The sequence below is a fragment of the Drosophila kikkawai genome, chromosome 3R (assembly GCF_030179895.1).
Source record: "Drosophila kikkawai strain 14028-0561.14 chromosome 3R, DkikHiC1v2, whole genome shotgun sequence".
Taxonomy (NCBI): domain Eukaryota; kingdom Metazoa; phylum Arthropoda; class Insecta; order Diptera; family Drosophilidae; genus Drosophila; species Drosophila kikkawai.
This window is the reverse complement of record NC_091731.1, coordinates 23,994,962-24,007,223: the sequence shown is the minus strand read 5'-3', so window position 1 is coordinate 24,007,223 and position 12,262 is coordinate 23,994,962. Positions and strand designations below refer to the sequence as shown.

General features: G+C 45.6%; 1 protein-coding gene across 1 annotated transcript in view; it reads right to left on the bottom strand.

The window, feature by feature from the left end:
* Nucleotides 1–10,766, bottom strand: part of DIP-gamma (Dpr-interacting protein gamma) — a 47,489-nt gene extending 36,723 nt beyond the window's left edge. The window contains exons 1-2 of the mRNA XM_070287556.1: nucleotides 10,756–10,766; nucleotides 10,019–10,664 (exon numbers count right to left, since the gene is read on the bottom strand). The gene's annotated coding sequence lies outside the window, so the exon portion shown is untranslated. The remainder of the gene's footprint in view (nucleotides 1–10,018; nucleotides 10,665–10,755) is intronic.
* Between the last annotated feature and the right edge of the window lie 1,496 nt (nucleotides 10,767–12,262).

Genomic DNA, 12,262 nt, shown 5'->3' with positions numbered 1-12,262 from the left:
ACAGAACTGTTGATACATTCTTTAAGATTTCTCTAATAATTAATTGTAAATTAGAAAAGGTTTATAATACAAGTTTTATCAACTTTAAATAATACGTTTTCAAGAAATATTTTAGATATTTTTTCATAGAAGACTTCTTCGAAATCCATTTATACAAAAACAAGTTTTTTGTATAATTAAAATAATATGCCTGAAAGTATTTCAAATATTAAAAATTAAGCGAACTTTCTCATCCGTGAAAAAAACCCAGTGATATCTTTTCCAGTGTCGGAGACCCAAGGACAACAAAATACCGTTACAGAGCGGCAAACGAAGATGTCAAGCGAAGGAGCCGCCGAAGTTGGGGCAACAAAAGGGCAGCAAAAAATACGAGGAGCGAAGCACAGGCCACACAACAAAAAAAGGAAGAACCAAAAAAAAAAAGAGACAGGGAATAAAGAAATGTGCGTGGCATGTCCTGGCTCTTGTGGAATGCTGTCAGGAGACAAGTTATTGTTTTTGATTTCATTTTTCTTGCGTTTTTGCGTGTGCGTTTTCCCAGCCGCCACCGACGCCGCTACTCCACTTTACGAGCTGAATGCGACCGACTTCATACATATGTGCGATTTGGGGGCTTATTTCCATATGGGGAGGATATGCCGGAGGGAGGACTAACCCCCGAATTGGTTAGTTCGGCTAATCGAGGTATTTGGTACTTGGGGCCAGGACCCGTCAGGATTTGCCTCGCTTGGCTTTTTTACGAGAGCCAGAAGATTGGCGTTCGCTGCGTTATTATTATTATTATTACGATTATAAAAAGTTGCCCTAATCCGAGTGGGTAATTCATTTCTGAGAGCTAGACGAGCGCTCGTTGCTGGGTCTGGTAACCTCCGGACTACCGACTCCGACTACCGGTCTCCGGAAGATGCCGGGAAACTATGACGGAAATCTTAACACTTAAGAACCCTTATGGGAATTTCAAATGTGCACGGAGTGAACGTGCTTTCTCTTTTTACCAGAACTAGTTTCGGGGCCGCAGAAAGGAGTGTGTGTGCTGGGGGCTGTATCTTTTATCAAGACAGTTCACGTAATATTTCGCACTCACTTATATTTCACTTTTTTTAATAATGTATAATCCCTTGTCTGTGACTTAAGCTAAGGTTTTTGTTTCGAGCTCAAGCTGGTCTTATGGCTAAATGTAGGTCAACTTATAATTGAAGTGACAAACTAATTCGAATATGAGAAGCTTATGATAAATAATAAATTATACATTAAACAAGAAGCTGTCGGCATAAATTTGCGGCCACGACTTATCTTCTTGTGAAGAGACAGTTGCTCAACATAATAATTCCAAAAATAATCCAGCTGTCACAAAAGATGTCCTGGATTGTGGATTAATCAAGCGATACTGAATGGCAAACTTTATTATTATTTAGGTAAATATAAATATTTAGTACATTACTTTATTTAAAAAATTCTACTGGTTTTCTGTAGTACTTTCTTTTCGAAGGCTACGAGAATTGTGTAAGGCAAACTCTCAGTTTCTGTAACTCTGTAAATAATTGAATCCAAGTCAAAGTTAAAGTTCACAAAATTCGGTAACTCCGATCATTAGGTGAAGTTTTCTTATCAAGTCTTATCCACACCGCACGAGCACAGAATCATCAAGTGGCGGGGCGAGTGGGTGAAAAACAAATAGAATGAACGGCAAATAGAAGTAAAAAATGCAAACGATGTGAAAATGTGAATAAACCAGCAATGACAATCAATCATTCAGTTAGTTGCAGCGCCAAACTTCAGCAATTTCGGGGAGGTGAAGGGTTGTCATTAGGTCCCCACTGCAGCCTGCAGCCCCCTGGATGTTCCTTCAGCCCCTGATGGCCCCCCGGCATTTTGGCAGCCGCAATTCTGGTCTGTTTCACTCGCAAACTAACTTTAGGGGGAAAACTTTCTAATAAAATAGCCCTCTATGCGGCCCGAGGTCCAGGCACAGGCACAAGCACATGCAGTGGAACAGGCACAGAAGTTACAGCTTCTAGTCCGTGGTTATCACCCGAAAAGAGAGTCGAGTCGAAGGAGCGACCAGAACCGCAACAACTGCAGCTGAGAGCTAAGGATTCGCTGGATTCACATGCAGGCAGGACTCAATGCAGTGAAAGCTCTCTCTTTCGCGCTCGCTCTCTTGTGTTCGTTTCCATTTTGTTTCCGCCGCTCTCTAACCTGCATGTGTGTGTGTGTGTCTACATGGCCGCAGCATCCGTTACAATTTTTTACGACTGCGGCGCTGACGTTGATGTTGAAGTGGATGTTGCTGTTCCTGTGTATGTGTTTGTGTTGTGTGTGTGGAGAGGGGCACGCCGCATTTAAGGATTGAGGAAATTTTTGTGGCCTCCGCCAGTAATGATATGGAATGTGTTGGAATTTCAAGAAGTTCCTCCCAGATTTCTTTATTTATTTAAATGAGCAGCCAGCGAGAATGCCACAAAGTCAGAGCCAGGACTCCTGTGTTGGCACGGCGTCTGTATCCGTGTCTGTGTCTGCTACTGCTACTGCGAGTGTGTCTGTGCATCTGGCCAGCCAACCAGCATCTTCAATTGACTGACTCGCTGACTAACTGACTCACTGACTCACTGACTGACTGACTGACTGACTGACTGACTAACTGACTGAGTGAGCATACAACTAAATGAGCGTTGTTATCGGTCTCCTTTCCTGCTCCCCCGACGACTGTCTGTCTGCCGGTGCCTTCTCGTTCTGCGATTACACGCGGCGAAATCAAGTGGCCATGCAAATGAAGGTTAATCAATTATAATTGCTCATCAGTGAGTGAAACCAGTTCGAAGAGTTTCAGTTACAAATATTTAGAGGATAGGAGCCAAGCTGAATTCCTAGAATTCAAAGCTGAAGGCTAAAGAGTTCTTAGTACTTATAGTACTTCATTTATATAATCAAAACTTGTTTAAGGGTAAAGTGAAAATTGTTTAGATTTTCCAAGCAATTATACTTATTACTCAGAACTAGATTTTGGTGGCTGTTGTTTTGACCTAAATATAGATCTTAATTCCAAGCCATGTTTCCAAAGTTTTTTTATAAGTGTAAAACTGTCTGGCTGTCTGGTTGTGTGACTGTGCGTATAATTGTTAGGGCAACCTGCTGGCGGCAGCTTCCCTGGAAAAAGGAATGGAGCCAAGGAGCAAAGAGCAGCCAGGAGCGCTGAGCCAGCAGCTGAATCACAGGACGAAAAAGGAACCAGAGCAGAAGCAGGAGCGGTGGCGGCAGCTACCCGCAATCCACAAGCAACCAGCAACGTCATTGAAATTTATGCACGTTGTACTTTCGTGTAGTGATATTTGTATTGGGAATTAAAACTATGCCCCCGGGATTATATCCTAATTTTTGGCGCTGTTCTGCTTTGGTGGCTGCTCCTGCTCCTCCTTCTTATTCTGCTTCTTCTTTTGCTTTTGCTCCTGGTTTTGCTTAGCCCTCGGCCCATTGTGATGTCTTATTTACCGCCCCCGTCGAATTTCCCTTTGCTGTCTGTCTTCCCATTTGCCATTTTTACTTTTCATTGCTTTTGTTTGCCGTGTAATTAAAATAAAGGCGTGGAGTAATTGCTGAGGTCAGGGAGCAGCGCGGAGTGCCTTGCTTCTGATCACACTTGGCCATCTAGACGTATACGTAATGTTTACTAAGCTCACCGAGCTGCCTCGCTGAAATTAACACTTTTTTTTTGGCTAGTTCAGCTGGTTGCTCCTCTCTGCCGGTCCCTTTTTTTGTTGCGGGCGAGCTGATGGCGGGTATTCCTTGGAGCCCAGAGCTGTGAATTACCGAACAGCAGATAAAATTCTCAGTTTAACACTTTGTTAAAATGCTACCCATACGGACACGCTTACGTTCGTTTACGTTTACGGATACGGCTACGGATACGTATACGCCATGTGGCGCGTCCGCCCATAAAGTGTGCCAACATTTCGCACCCCGAACCCCCAAGTCCGCCCGACCGTCCTCGGCCGAATCCCAACCCACTTAACTGGACTTTGGTCACGTTGCTCCTCCTCCTGCTCCTCCTGCTGCTGGTTGCCATCCTCGCTTGTTGTTGTGCTGCTGCGGTAAATTTCATTTTGCAGGGCATCATTAGACGGAGACCCAGAGACCTAGATTTCCATGCTAATTGGATTCGCAATAAAGGCTGCCCGGAGATCGAGGGACCGACTCGGAGGACTCGGATGCGAAGAATTTCAGCCAACCGTCTTGGCAGCTTTGGCAATTTGAAGAAAAATTAAATTCCCCAGTCAACATGAATGTTTCATCTGCCACATATTTGCAAATGAGTTATGACCGCAAAAGAATTTCGCCAGCCAACCAACCAAGAGCGGAGCCGCAAAAAGAATCAAATAAATTATTAAGACTGAATTTGATGAATGGAGGGCTGGGGCTGTCAGTTTACTTATGTGAGGGATTCCTTGCCGACATCAAAATATAAAAAAAAAAAAAAAAAGGTTGCCCCGATGGCAAACTGTCTGGGGGCAGGTTAACCTTTGTCCGGAACGGCTTCAAAGTACTTAAAATAAACAGGGAAAAGCCCAAGGCAAATCCACTTGACTGGGGAAGAATTCGAGCACTTTAAACTCCTTGGCCAGCCGCAGTGCTGTGTCGCCTCCGTGTGACTCTAATCAGCGCTTAATTATGCATGCTTGCGCCGGGCCAAAGTCCGGCCATTAATCAACATCAGTTATTGCCGAGCAAGCTGCTCTGCTCGAATTCAAACTCGAATTGAAATTCAAGCTGGCAGCCAAAAATCCCCAGCTCCGCACTCGGTGGTTGCCCCAAATGGCCAAAGGACCCGGTAGCAGGACCAGGACAACAAGCAACTGCCAACTAAGCCAAATTGTACGCTCAAGTGCCATAAAGCAATCAAAGTTGATATCAAAGTACCACACTGCTAACTTATGCTCTCATGTATTCAATTAGGACAGCTTTTCGAATGCCCTGCCCTCCTCATCCGCATCTACCTCCTGTTTCTGCTCCTGCTCCTCCCAGCTCGTCCATTTAAAAGAATTAAGCACTTTTCTGCAGCGCAACCGCAGCCGAGGAGATGAAGAAATTGCTGCAGCTCCTGCTCCTGGCATTGAAACCGCTGGCTCGGCTCCGTCCTGTGCTCCTTCAGGAACTTTCAACAACTTCCTATGCCCAAAGTTTCCACAAATTAGTTATGCAAATTATGTGAGTCGCCTTCACCTCACCGGGGGGTTCCATCCCTGCCCAGCTACCCATCTACCCATCCAGCATCTTCCATCTGGCATCACAGCATCACAGCATCACCCACTGTGATCCGCATTTAAAACAATGGCTCCGGCGACCCTTGGCTGCGAATAACGCTCCCAAAAGTGAGTCCTCCGAGCCGAAGACCAGCCCGATTAGGACGCATAACAAAGTAGAATTTGTGTAAGTTCGTATTTAACATGCTTTATGCATTCCTCAATTATAAATAGATTAAAGTCCCGAATAGACTAAAGTTAAATGTTAACTTTCCGGCCAAGGCGGACACCATTCACAAAGCAATTAACGCAGCCAGGTCCCACTCATCCCCTCGCCCTTATCCGGCCTGGTCCCGAAAAGGAAAGGCAGGAACCCAATTTAACTGACTGCCAACTTTCCACAATCACTGCCCATCATCAATTTCAGATTTTGTTGTATGTTTTATGAAGCAGTCAAGGCACAGGACAGCCGCCCGTCAACCAGACACTTGGACAGACAAACAGACAGGCTCAGAGACAGTCGGCGATTGGGTGTGGTGTCGTCGGAGCGTCGGGGTTGGGAGTTTGGGGGGTTGGGAGCTGAAGGACATAGCTGGCAGCTCGTACGGGATGCCGCCCGGAGGGTGGTGTTCGGCGGAAAGTGAAAACAATGCCTGGCCGCAAACGGTTGGGCAATGGCTGTCCAGGGAGGCCGTCGACCGCCTGCCGAGTGTGTGCGGATGCTCCTTGCTGAGTGTTTACTTAACCGTAATCCTGACCCCGACCCAGACCCACCGATCCACCTCCAACCCCCCCCCCCCCCATTCCCCCACAGCCGGCGGTGAGCTGAACTTGAACCACATCGCACCGAGCGTCGAGCTACAAACAAAGACGAGCAGATAAAGCAGCAAAGAACGATGGGCGATGGGAAAAAAGGGTTGGACGGTTGGATGGTTGGCCGGCCGTCTTAAAGGATTGCTCAAGTTGGCCAAAACCAATATGTAAATGTGCGTGTTGTGATTAAGCACAAAAGCAGAGTAAGCCAGATACAAAGAGCCGGACTGGCGGACTGGAAGACTGTCGGACCAACGGACAGACGGCAGAGTTTTCTTGTCTTGTCCGAAAGCCAAAATCTTCAACCGCACCGCACACACATAATGTGGCCCAAAACGAAGCCAAGCAAAAACGCAGCCTTGGCTAACTTTACACACCTCAAGTGTTTGTTTAGGTTGCTTTGCTTTGCCTTGCCATGCTTGGGGTTTGGTTTTTGTTGAATGGAAGTGCCAAAGGGAGGAACACTTGGCAAAAATTAGCAAAAATCTCCTCAAAAAAGGAGATTAGTGCAACTCGTTCAACTTATGCGAAAAGCCTTTCTCTTTGGCAAAAAGTATTTGGCCGGAGTTGAAGAAGTTTTGAAAAGCTTTTAAAGCGAATAGCCTTTAGCTGAGAATTAAAAATTAAATGAATTATTATAATTATAATCAAAAGTATTTCAAAACTTCATCTAGGAAAATATTTTTAAATTCAAATGAGTAAAGTAAGGAAAAATATTTAAAGTACTTTCAGTGGTGTTTCCTACATAACCTCAGTACAAATAAAATTAAAATATTCATTATATTTAAGGCAAGTTTTTATTTTAAACTGTTTAATTGTTTGTGATCAAGATGACGAGCAATAATGACGAGTAGGAGAAGCAAAGAATCTAGTTTGATGTGCAAAGATCAGTGATTTTTGTATTTATCAAGACTTGTAATTTTTATGAAACAAAAACAAAATAAAAACTATTTTTTATAATTTATTAAGTAAGTAATAACAATGATATGAGTTGAATTTTATTCGGCCATTATGTGAATTCGGTTGAATTCCAGCTAAATAAAAATCCCTATCATCTCTTATTCAAGTAGCTCAAGGCTCTTCGTCCGTGCTTTTGAAGTCCTTAGAAAACAGAGCATTGCATTAAGATTATTATTTTATTTGAGTGTAGGTGGAGGAGTAGGTTCTGTGGCCATTTGACGCCTTTGTTGTTTTTGGCCAGCGGCATTATAAATCTTGGCCGCAATGGGGGAAGCGATCGGATCCCCAGTTCGTATGCCTCGTCCCAGACTCACCCACATCTCCGCTTGGCAAAGACAATGGCTGGGAACCTATTAGCGTAGCGCAATCCTGCCTGGCAACCTCTTTCCGCAGGAGTGTGTGAAGTTTTAAGGGGTCCGCCCATAAATTGCAACCGCCAGGTGAGCGGTAAGGGTCTCAGAATGTCGGGGGTGCGCGGGGCTAATGGGTCACTCCTTGATGTATCACACAAACAGACACAAATGATATTTATGCTGCCGCAGTTGCTCCAGCCGCTGCTCCTTTGGCTCCTTGGGCGGAGCCTGAGGAGCCCGTGAGGCTTCTTATGGACAGCAGCCGCGCACTGCTTGGTGTAATAAAAACTAAAATCCGCACAACAATATGTGCGAGGATAATGCCATTTCCGTTTTATGGGAAATCCTGTTAGTCCTGCGACCGTGTGTGCGAGAGCTCGCATGTGCGGCTTCCTCAAGGAGCCCAAATCTGGGCGAACGAGTTACGACCGGGCTACACCGGGCCAAAAAAAGAATAAACCCATTTGGCAAACACAACGGCAAGAGGCATTGCGGTCGTCCTGGCAGTGATGGGTTGCGATAGGTTTCCGAGGACGTAATGGCAACGGTGGCGATGCGTGCCAGCCAAAATGAATGGATCAGGGATCAAATTTTATGGATTGCCTGGGCATATAATATGCCCACACCGCTCTCCACGCACCATAATAATGAAGTCAGAACTAAGAAATAAATTCCGCAAAATTCATTTGCCAAGTAAGGAGGACTTCTTTGAAATTCAAGTGCCGGCAGCTCTATAAGAAATCTTTGGCTGTGAAAAATTAATGGGCTAAGTGAATTGCTATACGATGGCTTTGTTATGTAGGTATCAATTATTCTCTAAAATAAATGTATATAGTAAATTTCTAAATAATCTTACTAATGTCTTTTCTATTTACTTATCTATTAAAATATACTCTTAATGGATTAAAATATCATAGAAACTACAGGATTAAAAGCTCCATATCTGCTACCCCGATCACTTCTAACCATCGCGGCCTTACAATCAGCTAATCTGTCTTACATATTTGCATATCGCCTCGGCTTCAGCTGGGATTACGATGGTTATTCATTAGCCGCATTCCTGGCCGCTCTGGGCCAGCATCTAGGACACGCTGGTTGCGGTTAGCCACAGGCCCTTCTCTCCGCCCCGAAAACCCTTTTCCATTTTCCTCTCTATTACCGTCTCTTTCTCAGCCATAACTAGGCAAACACTTTTTGCTCAGTGTGTGTGCAGAACGGCAGGAAAAACAAACGTCCGACTGCTGTGTGCGAGTGTGTGTCAGCGTCTGTGTCTGTGTAGGAAAAGCGCAACCGGAGAAGAGACGGATGGACAGAGGAGGTGATGGGGAGGGGCAAAATGGAAAGCCGGAGAGTAAGAAAAACCATAACTAAATCCATTGCCATAGGAAAATCCAAAGCAAAGTCTGCGATGCAAATAGTAGAGATTATGGGACTGCAGATGTATGAAGAACGAGGACGAGATGGAGATGGAGCTGGAAATGGGAGCTGAAACCCAAGGCGCGGCCAAGGAGACTCGGGCTGGGGCTGGGGAAGTGCCAAAGGGGAAGACGAAGGTCCCCGGCAGAAGGTGTTATGTGTACGTGGGCACGAGTGTGTGAGGAACAATAAATCTTGCAAGGGTGCCGAATGGCCGGGCGACGGGCTTGAGGCCTCCAGCCTGAAGCTTGAAGCCCGGACCTGGGCATTGGCATGGATTTGAGCCGGGACGTTACCCCATCCCCATTTCCATCTCCAACGGACCTTTACCGTCCCCGCGCCCCCCCAGTCAGTGAAAACCAAAACCAAATAAAACTGACATTATGCGAAAAGCGAAAGCCATAACTAAAAGTTGGATAACGTGGCCATGATGAAGGCATGGAGTGGAATATGGTGGCTGCGAAGTCCGGAGCAAGAGCAGCCGTAAAGTTGATACTAAAGCAAAGAGCAGAGCGTGCAGACCGAAAACAAATCGTTGATTCTACAGTCAACGGTGCTAGACCAGCAATTACCCAGCAGTTGCTGCAGGATGATAGTGAAATGATAGCACTTAAGATGGCAGATAGATGAGAACTGACAGGATGGACAGGTTTCTTTGGAAGAAATAAGCTCTGTATGCTCATATTTTAAAGTAAGCATATTAAATTGATTCTAAATATTACCTGTTATTTAATAAATAAAATCAATTATCCAAATTACCTCAAGAAACTTGCCCTCAATGGCCAAAATAACGTAAAACCATACTAATTTGTACATAGTTTTTTTTCAGTCTCCCATGAAACCAACAGGTTTCAATACCTACATCCTGAAAGCTCCTTATTGGATCATTAAGCCCTGAGCTATGGCTGACCTAAAAAGCTGAAACCGCTCGAATGCCGCTAAGCAAACCCAGTTAGTTCTTTAATCGGCAGCCCGCGAGTCGGGAGCACCTCCGAGTGCACCACAATGGATTCGCCACGGAGCCAACTGCGGCACGAGCTGAATATCATTCGATTACACCCCTTCGCTGGGTGGGACTTGGAAGGGAGGGAGGATGGAGACATATCGGGTATGAAAAACAGAAACAGGAAAATAGAAATGATAGCAAAGTTGCGAAGCCATTGGAGTTTGGATGGGGAGCGATGGGGGTAAAGGATTGCTAAAACGGAAATCGACTTTGGCAAGGAGTTTTTCTCGTACCTGTGAATTGGAATCTGGATCTGGCGCTGCACCGAAGTTATGCAAATGTGGAGTTGTTCGTGCCTGCTGCTGCGGCAGGAATCTGGTCCTGCTCCTCCTGCTTCTCCTTCTCCTCCTTACTCCTGTCAATCGAAGGCGATGTCGCGAGTGCTAATGACGTTTGCTTTGATTGCGCCCCGCACACAAAGTCGAATCTGAGCCACAACTCACAACTGTCATTTTCGCAGCGCGTCTATATCTTCTCGTACTATACATATATATCGTACGTACTCGTATATTCTTGAGTGTCTAGCTCAGCTGTTGTGCTCCTCGCGCTCCAGCGGATGTCTATTTATTTAATTTGCATGCAATTTTCAATTTTTATGCGAAATGCTCGGCATTGACAGCAAACGATGCGCACATTTCGCATCGGCAATGCACAATAGAAATTGAATTGCAAAATTTGTTTGCCTGTCGCAGAAGGGCAGCAGGCAAATGGATTGCGAATACAGTGGAATAGCGGATTTGAGGGCTCTTCACGTCTTCACGGCAATGTCACAAGGATCCAGAGCCCAAGGAGCGGCCAAGGGGAGCTGAGGCGGCAGCCAAAGTCGAAGGAGAAGTCGCACAATTTGGCGGCGAAGATGTCAAGTATACGCCACAGTGACTGCAATTACAATGGGCCAACAACAATGAGGATCTGCCGGCACACACAGACGCAAAAACACACACAGTAGCCGGATGCCACCAATACATACACCCAAAAGTCTGAGTCTGAGTTAGAGTTTGAGACAGATCCTGGTGCGAAATAAAATGCACACACACCGATGCTACTGGAAAATCGCGCGAAATTTGGCGACACGACCAAAACAAAACAACAACTTTCGAACGTTTAGGCCGCGAAAAATTGCAAATCAGCTGCCTTCGAACCACCGAACGCTCCGAACCTGAATTCGCAACTGAACTGCCACCGAAAGGATGCTGCCATCTGGACCCGAGCGACAGGATGCCGAGGATGCAGGACGCTTCGGCGGAGGCTGTCGTGCTGAAGAGAGTGAGACAGTGAGACTGAGTGAGAGCTTTCCCGAGAGCAGAGAAAGAGCGGCATCGACATTGGCGACGTGTGACTTCGTTAAATTTCTGCGGCGACAGCACACAAAACGGATTCGGAAGCGGAAGTAGCAAGTAAGCGAGCAAGGAGCGCTCTGTGGGCGTGCTTGTGTGTGTTTCTGTTCGAGTCCTGTGTGCCTGTGTGTGAGGGGGGCGGGCCGAGTGGGTGGAGTGGCGCTGAAGTGGGCGAAGTAGCGCCAAGTGGCTGGCTAAAGTCGAGTCGCGGAGCACGACCAGAATGGAAGTTTTGTGTTTGTGTTTTGCAATGCCAACTATACACACTCACACACACACTCACGTGTGCAGTCACACACACGTCTATCTAGCCATACATACTTATACACAGTATAGTATGTCCTGGCATCAATATTCACATTCGCACTTGTGCGAGTATTTTCTGATTTGCTGCAATCGCGCTTGCCAACAACAAACTTGGCTAACAACAACACCAGCAGCAGCAGCAGCACCAGCTTCGGGGGTGTTGTATCAGGGAAAGGGCTCTAGGGGGGGGTAGGGGTGGTATTTTCCAGCGGATGTTTGGTAAATCTTTGGCGCCGGATACCAGCGCTGTCTTCCCCTTTTCCCTCCCGCTCTCGTGAGACATGGTTAGAGAGTCTTCCATATCTTCCCATCTGACTCCTGCACAAGGAGAAAATAATGAATTATTAAAGAGTTGCCTTACAAGCAGTAAGTCACATAATTATTAAATCAACCCGAGATTCATGGATCATAGGAGGAATCTTTTAAATTCACATTTAACATATACATAATGAAATATACATCTGTTAACCATATTTTGTATATCTATAGAGTAATAAAAAATTTAGTTTTGACAAAGTAGTACTTCTAGTTTCAAAATAAAGCTGCTGAAATCGTAATTAAAAGACAAGCTTAGGCCTGAGAAAGTCATAATATTTTTTTGTGAGTGCAAGGACTCGAGAAGCCCTGCACCCTTGGGTGTGCATGTGTTGGTATCGATAACTAATAAAAGCATTACATTTATGTTAGAGCCAAGTGCCGATTCGTCCCCAGCCCCCAGTCCGCAGCCAGCAAACCCAGCTCAACCCCCTCGTGTCGCCCTAAGCAATAATTCAGTTTTCATTTCTCTGTTTTCCTCAGTTTCTCATTTTCATTTTCATTTTCATTTTGCAGCCA